General features: G+C 35.6%; 1 pseudogene; it reads right to left on the reverse strand.

The window, feature by feature from the left end:
• Positions 1-8,608: 8,608 nt before the first annotated feature.
• LOC118725162 lies at positions 8,609-8,752 on the reverse strand (annotated as a pseudogene).

The raw sequence follows: 8,752 nt of genomic DNA on the forward strand, positions 1-8,752 counted from the left end.
AAAAGAAATTTCAATCATTGTATTGTTGATATTTGTCTCTGTTGACTAATGAGTTTGCCGACCACTGCACTAGAGTGTGATATTCTTGAGAACAAGGACTTTATTTCAAAAAATGTCCCCAGCTCTTAGCATAATATTTGCCTCCTTCTTTTGTTCTTTCTGTCAAAAGTAAATATTTACTGTTTTAATAAGGAACAAACCACAGAAGCAAATGTTAGGGTCTCCAAAGGAGGAATGCACAATGCAAAGTGGTAAGGGATTATAAATTTATTAGGTCATCTGGATACCAAATGGGCTGAGCCCCAAAATGGCACCAGCACCCAAAGATGGGAGTCAGAGTTTTATAAAGGACTCTAGGTGAGATTTTTCCAGACAGGTCCAGAACCTGGGAAGGTCCAGAGGGCAGAGACAATGTGGTCTAAGTGAAAGGGAATGTCCATTATGAAGTGGCCTAAAGGTGAGTTCTAAGGTGAGGGGTATGAATTCAATTATTTAATCAAACCTAGCAGTCTTCAGTATGTATATTAGATCATTTTTAAACTTTCAACTCTTTTTTTTTTTCCAGTCTAGGACATGTGATAAAAAGTGAGGATGAAGGGGGAAAAATGAGATAGTCTTAAAAAGAGATTAATGGGTACAAATAATGGAAATTTTAGGAATGGAACCCAACTGAATATGAATCAGAACAGTAGGGAAGGTGGGAGAAAAAGTAGAAAGAGAGAAAGGAGCAAAGACAGAGATGTTAGATGTTAAAAAAAAAAAAAAGGCAAACCCTATATGAATGACCCCCGCCCAAAACTTTCCCACCAAACAAAATATGTCATAGTTTAGACTGCAAGGTTTAGACACATAGCATAGGTTAAATGACCTTCCATAATCATTCATGAAAGACATAGCTGAACTCGATGGCTAGCCCTTCTTTGTCTTGTCCTCAAAGGTATTATTCACATATTCCAAAATTATAGGTTTCTCTAAATAATCTCTGTATATTCTTACAGAAAGAGATGTAATAATTCATATATTCCCCAATGGTAAATCTTAAGACAAGTGAACAGATCGTTAACTGAAGCAGCACCCACTTAAGAAATTTCAGAGTCTCTGTGATGCCTTTAACAGAATACTAGCTCTAAATAGATGAGAAGTGTTATCTTTACACAGGAAGATAGGAAGTTCCTATAGGTCATGAGAGTTATGTACTATTTTGTTTGTTTCAGAATAAGACTTAATGGGAGATATAGGTGCCAATGCTGTTTTGTCTTTCAGGGAAGTGATTCATCTCATCTAGGTTATCAAATTTGTTAAGGCTGGTGTTGCTTCTGAGAAATTATACATAGCCCACCCTCACTATCTTACAAAGAACTTATTAAAGTTAGGTCCTCATACTTTGTAAACATTCCAGATGAATTAAAACAAAGAAAAATGAAGCATAGAATAAAGATAAAATTCTTAGTTCCACTATATACTCTGAGGAGTATGGTTTCACCCAACTGATTTAAATGAAATTGAGCCATTTCTGCAAACCCCTGTGAGCACTTATTACCATTAAGCACTGTACTAGGCACCGTGCATTCAAAGGCAAATGGGCTATATATGCTTTTTATCTTAAGAACTTCATGATGTAGTGGTAATAGTTCATCATCAGCTCAGAGAAATAAAGTATTTGCAAAGAACTCTGATATGTTTGACAATGTGCTACCCAAATGATTCAAGTTCTCAAAAGTAGGATAAAGTAATGAGTACTGCCAGAAATGGGTCAGGGAGAAGGAAAGGATGATGTTTGAATGGGTTTTAATTAAGGAGTAAGAATTTGCTACATAAAGAAAAGTTGGAGGCAGGAAGGATGGGAAGAAGGTAGGGTTAATTTCCCCAGAAAGAGACTAAGCAAAAGTACACACATACACATACCTGTGCACATAGCATATATGTTTCCCTACGCCTGTCCGTCAGCATAGTTCAGAGTTCTGAACTGAGAATAAGAAGTGCTTTTTCATCCTGGCTCTGCTAGGATTTATTGAGTGATCTTGAGCAGGACCTCCAAAAAAGTCTCTGGATCTCAGTTATTCCATTGATAAAAATAAGGCATCTATTTTGTATGATAGCTAGGTCTACATCAAATGAGGGGGGTTGGGGGTGGGGGGTTGCTGAGAGATACAGGTAAGCCTGTTTGATCTAAAACTCATGGTTTAAGGAACAAAATAATAGTTTATGAGATGTGATCTAAGCTAGCATATTTTTTATTTAATAAAGAAAAACATTTTAGACTCATTAATAGGAAAATAATTGCAAATTATATATTTATTTGCCATTTGCTAACAGAATTCTTAGGATATAAATTTGACATTTTTCTTTAAAGATTAATGACACCTTTCTTCTTCTAAATTTCAGATAAGAAAAGGCACTGCTAACAGCACATTGCATGTAGTACACTAAAATACTGTCTGGCTCTGCCTAGGAAAGTAGAGATGATAAAGAATAAGTGCTGTACACAGCCCCAAGTTCCAAATGACAGCGAGAATTTAATGACTGGAAATATGATGGAGATGAACCAAATATTCTGTTCATATCTGAAAATCTATAGGATTTGCATTTGTCAAGTATGAACACTGGAGCTCACAAACTACTTATAATACTTAAGATAGCGCCAGGCACATTAGCCTTCCTTCTGCAAATATCTCTCATAGATTTGGAGCTCAAGTTTTCAATCTTCAGTTCTCTGGTACCTCATTTGCCCCATTTGGAAGCACCACAAACAAAATTAGGAAGCAAACTCGAGCTGAAACTGATTTGGCTCAGGGGATAGAGCATTGGTCTGTGGACTGAAAGGTCCCAGGTTCGATTCCAGTCAAGGGTATATACATTGGTTGCAGGCACATCCCCAGTGGGGGCTGTGCAAGAGGCAGCTGGTCGATGATTCTCTTTCATCGACATTTCTAACTCTCTATCCCTCTCCCTTCCTCTCTGTAAAAAAAATCAATAAAATATATTTTAAAAAGAAGCAAACTTGAAATTTAAACTCTGCCAATTACACAGTTTAAGTTTTAGTTGAATTAGTGAGTTATTGTTTAAATTACTAACTGGTTAATAATAAGTTTAATAAGTCACCAACTGTCCATTGTTAGACATATTTTTGCACATGCATGCCTCTATGAGTTTGTATGGGGGGTGATACTCTATATATTTTCAAATTGCATTTAAATGTTTCTTGGTTTTTCGCACTGAATAACATTCCAATATCTGGATATATCACAGTTTATCGAGTCACCTGCTCAAGGACATTTTTGTTCTATTAATAATTTTTGACAATTATGAATAAAAGTGCTACATACAAAAAAAAATGTTTCTTGGTAAATGATAATTTAGTGCCGGTTATCAAAAGTGACTTTTTCACTTGTAAAATGCTTGCATGATATCAGAATTTCAAAACATATTTGCAAATTGGAGTAACTGCTGTGAAGTGGCATTTTAGCAAACAGATTCTATTTCAGTTGTTTACTAGAAAAAAACATCAAACATGTGTTTAAATCATTCCCTTCATAAAGGTCCATCATCTGCTAATGATGAAGTTAGTGCCTGTGATGTTAGAATTTCTCTTGGGAACATGGAAGTCCTATTATACATGTAGCAATCATCTCCCTATTCATCTGTTGATGAATCTCTGGAATCATCTGTTGAATTAGTGTCAGGCCTAATGGGACTTTGGATAAGATGGAGGCGTGCATTTGGAGAGGAGACCACCCTCTTTTGCTCAGGGTGTTTATCATCTCATTATATACATAAGGATGTCCTTTGTTTACCTCGAGTCCTAATTATTCTTTGATATTGATCAAAACCACTTAGTGATGAATGTAGGCAGCACACTTCCTCCTATTTAAAGTCTCGAATGTCTATTATTGTTTTTATGTTTATTATCTCAATACCTGACATTTATAACGTATTTCTTCTGAAGAGCTTTCAGGAGTGCAATAGGGTATCAAGTGAAATCAAACGAATATGAAAGCACTTTGTGTTCTACAGATGAAAGGAGATTCATACTGGACCTGCTGCTTTCCAGGAACATACTCCTTGATTCTTCCTTGTTTTCTAATTCCAACATGGCAAACCCTACCCAAAGTGCTGGTCTTAGGCTCTGTTCAATCTGTCAAACACATACACACACACACACACACACACACACACACACACACACCTTCATTTCAACTCTCACCTTGACCCCAATGACTCCACAAACTTTATTTTACTACAGGTCCATATTTATAACTATCTTCTGTACATTTCTTCTTTAATATTTAAACAAATCTAACATTCCCAACATAAAGCTCATTATTTATTTATTAATAGAAAAACTATTTTATAACTTTATTTGATATTCAAAATGCATTTTGAAATGTACAGTTGTTGTTTTTTTAAATGGCCTGGCCCCAGTTAGGAATAGATTAACATAAAGAAAGGTATAAGAAGCTCAAGGGCAGAGGATTATGATGAATAATCAAATCCAGTGAGCATTGCCTGAAATATTTTGGACTCTGAGAATTTGAGGGCGAGATCTACTGAGAGCAAGTAAAAGCAAGTGAAGGGTTATATTAAGCAGAAATTTAGGGCAATCAAACTTTAGTAAGTAAAGTCCACTTCACCTCAGGTGTTATGTTTATTATGTTCCAAAGTGTGCATCACATTTTGAGAGAGTGGGCATTAACAAGTAATTAATGCTAATTTATTAATGAGTAATTAAAATATAAGCATCAATACTGAAAAGATCAGATGTTTTCTTTTTGAAATTTTAACTTTCTTAATTATGCACATCTGGGAAATGCATACAGATTGTGCTAATGCAGCCAAATTCATCAACAAACACTCTCTCCAGTAGCAGTAGCTAACCAAATGGCAAGCCTGATGCTTGGGAAGGATTAGTTACTCCCTCTCACATTTCCCCACACACTCCACTCAGCTTTTTCAATTCTCTAATCTCTATCAGTAATTATCCACTCCTCAGAACCCCAAGGGGGATCAAAAGACTCATCTTGCATATCTTTTTTTTATTTATTTCATATATTCAATCATCAATTCTATTTGACTCTTCTTTTGTATCTCTGATATATTTCTTTATCCTCACGATGAGTTCATTATCTTTGAAGCCTGAGTTACTAAGACTATATTCTCACTCCATTTTATGAAGTGCCACACCAAATGTCACTTTCAAAAACTTGCACAAGAAAATAAAACACTCTTGTTAACTAGTGCATTAAGTTTAGATCTCCCTTTTCGGTCTTTTAAAATGCTTTATAATCCATGTCCATTTTCTGCATTTATATAAGTTTTCTGCTACTCCCCAGCATGTACACTTTTGGTTTGGGGGCACTTTCTTCCCTGTCCCAAGATGGTGCATAATAAGTCAGCATTTATCCCTTGTGTTGGCCATTATGAACTTTATTCCACACTCATTTCCAACTGTTAACATCCCAGAAACCTTTAAGGACTCCATCCCCTAGGCCTCTCCTCTCAGGTTAATTCTCTTTTACTAGTAAGTCACAGCTCAGCTACCATGTGGGTACTTGTACAGTTCATACTCGTTGCCATTGCCCAACTATTTGCATCTCTTTCAAGGCATTCTTTGTGAGCATCTCTCCCTGGGCTCCTCTGTGACCTCAGTGCCTAGTGTCCTGACTGACACATAGAAGAATGAAGTGCTCTCCACATGTTTGCATTTCTCTGCATTTAAAGCTATTTTCAGACTTAATTGCTACTGGTTTTGAGTCATTCACTAATTTATTGTTTTCCTTTCCTAACAAGATTAAAATCCCTTATTACAGAACAATCTTTTTATAGAGACCATACTGAATGGTTCTCACAGGTAAGTACCATCTTCCAAAATAATCAGTACATGTTTGTTATTTAATTAAATTTGCAAATATTATGGCTAATAAATATCACAAACCAAAAATAATGTAAATCAAATTGGTAGAAGTGGAAAAACATTACAAATCATCATTTTTTGTTATTCTTTAATAGCAAGGTGGACACTTTTGTCTCAAGAAAAATCATCTTGCTCAATCACTTTATGAATTGAAACAGGTACCAGCATTAGATGGTTTCACATCAGCTAATGAATAAAAAATGTCCTATTTTAGGAAATAATTGATCACATTGCAAATTGTACTTGGCTTCCTTATTTTTTTCTCTTATTGACTACTAGAGGTCCGGTGCACAAAATTTGTGCATTCGGGGTTGGGGGTGGGGGTCCCTCAGCCTGGCCTGCACTCTTTCACAGTCCAGAAGCCCTTGGGGGAATGTCTGACTGATGGCTTAGGCATGTTCTCAGTGGGGAATGGACCTAAGCTGGTAGTCAGACATCCTTAGTGCTGCCACAGAGATGGGAGAGGCTCCCACCACTGCCACTGCACTTGCCAGCCATAAGCCTGGCTCAGGACTTCTAGGTAAGCAGCACTTTTCCTGTGGGAGCACCCTGACCACCATGGGCAGCTCCTGCATTGAGCATCTGCTCTCTGGTGGTTAGTGTGCAGCATAGTGACTGGTTGTTCTGCTGTTCAGTCAATTTTCATGTTAGCCTTTTATTATATAGGACTAATGGCTCAATGCATGCAATCTGTGCAAGGGGCTCATCCCTTGCTGCCATGGCAGCTTGCCTCAGCATCTTAGCTGTGGAAGCTTGACTCAGCCTTTGCAGCCCCAGACTCATCCAGAAGGTCATTCAGAAGGTTGTCCAGAAGGATGTCCGGAAAGTCATTAGGCTTTCTGGTCTAATTAACATATTACACTTTTATTATTATAAATGATGACTCATACTTTCCTTGTTCAGTGAGTGCTGTCACAATCTAAATCTTTCCACCTGGTTATCATGTTCTCTATCCTTCTACCTCCACAAACTGACCTTATATCCAAGCTAGATATTTCCTAGATCAAAGCTCTACCTATAACCTATTTTTCCTGAAACAGTGAATAGTCCTCATATTTGGTCATTTTCATTGCTTTCAAACATCATAAAAAAGGCTTCTAAAGCGCTGATTCTATCCTAAAATCAATACTCTGTCATGCTTTTTGCAAGAGAAAAAGAGAATACCATTGAAGAAAAAGGCTCTAATTTTGATTTTGCTACTGAAAATAATAACTGTGTGAAAGTTTTAACTGATAAATTATTGTTGGGAATATTTACTAAGTATATTGGAAATTATCTGTATTTTTGAATTATTAATTGTCTATATTTGTTTATGTGTGTATACATGTATTGTATAATATTTAACTCTATTCTTATTTTTTATTGACCAATATGTATTTCCAGTACAAACAGTTTTTTAGTAGGCACAATGTGTTGAGTTAATGGTCTAAGATGAGTTTTCTTGTGTGTGTGTGTGGAGGGGGTAAGGTATGATTTAATGTGTTAAAATCATGTAGATTATCATTTTTAATTTTAATTTTAGAAGTCTTAAAGTACTTTCAAAAATTTTGGCCCAAAGTCCTTTATCTAATGTCATAAGAAACAAAAATTACAAAAGGATTCTTCCATTTAAAAATGCCATTTTTACACATTTTCCCTATTAGAAAATTACTGTGTTTAGGAAACTCTTCTTGTATAATGTTCATTATCTCATCAGAGGTTGGTATTTACAAGTCACTCCCACATAAATGTAAATTATTTTAATCTTTTTTTTTTTTTTTTTTTTTTTTTTTTTTTTCCCTGCTAAGAGAGAATGGGACTATCCATCATGAGTGGAGATAACTGGAGAGTAGTATGTCAGGTGAATAACCAGAGAGCTGTAGTAGACTGTCTATGGAGGGCATTAAGGAAGAAGAAAAGAGAGTCCCATTCTAGGCAGACAAAGGTGAGGAATTCCACTCCAGTTCTGCTGACAAAATGCATAATACTCTGGCATCTTTGAAAATCATATCAAACCTTGCCTAATTCTAGAGCTTCAGGTGATATAATACCACAGCTATATTCAAACAGGCAGTTGGGGTTGGTCTTTGCCTTATTTTCTGATTGTCCAACTGATGTATATATGTTTGTTTATTTTTTCTTTATTGTATAAAAATTAAACATAGCTATGGATTATTTTGAGGCAATGTAGATTAGCTTTGGAGAAATAGGCATTTATTATTCGATATTTCTATTTGTACTATTACTCTGGTTTAAAAAGATCCATGATAGCTCATTGTGCAACCAGCAGAGGGAGACAAGTTCAGATTATATTTTTTCTTAGAACATAGTAAAATCAGTTAAATGCTATGTGCACATATATTTTTAAAAACAAAATGAAGTTTGTATTATTGACTAATATGTCACTTGATCAATGCTATATTTACATATTGAAGTTTCAAAGAGATATGAGAGAAAGCAAAAGAAAACAGAAGGAAAAAACATGAGAGAAAAATCTTGATTTTGGCGTTTAGTTTATTACAGAATTCAGAGACAACATCCTGTGAAGATTGTCATATTCCTGTGACAGCTTCACGAGCATGTCCATCTGGAGGTACAGGCTATTTGGGTACCAATTTAGGAACCAACTCAGAATTCTAAAAGTAGAATTTTCAAATTTTCTTTGCAATATCCTTTTTTTTTTTTTTTTTTTTTTTTTTTTTTTTTTTTTTTTTTTTTTAATGTGCCTCAGGCATGAAACAGCTCTGGCCACCAACACAGGCATCAAGCTAGGATGAACTAAGGACTGTACATCTGTTTTGCCCTGATTGATATAAGAGCAAAACCACCAATCAGGTGTTTCCTTGCCCATTGCCAAAGGTT

Source organism: Pipistrellus kuhlii, unplaced genomic scaffold (genome assembly GCF_014108245.1).
Source record: "Pipistrellus kuhlii isolate mPipKuh1 unplaced genomic scaffold, mPipKuh1.p scaffold_m20_p_2, whole genome shotgun sequence".
NCBI classification, from domain to species: Eukaryota; Metazoa; Chordata; class Mammalia; order Chiroptera; family Vespertilionidae; genus Pipistrellus; species Pipistrellus kuhlii.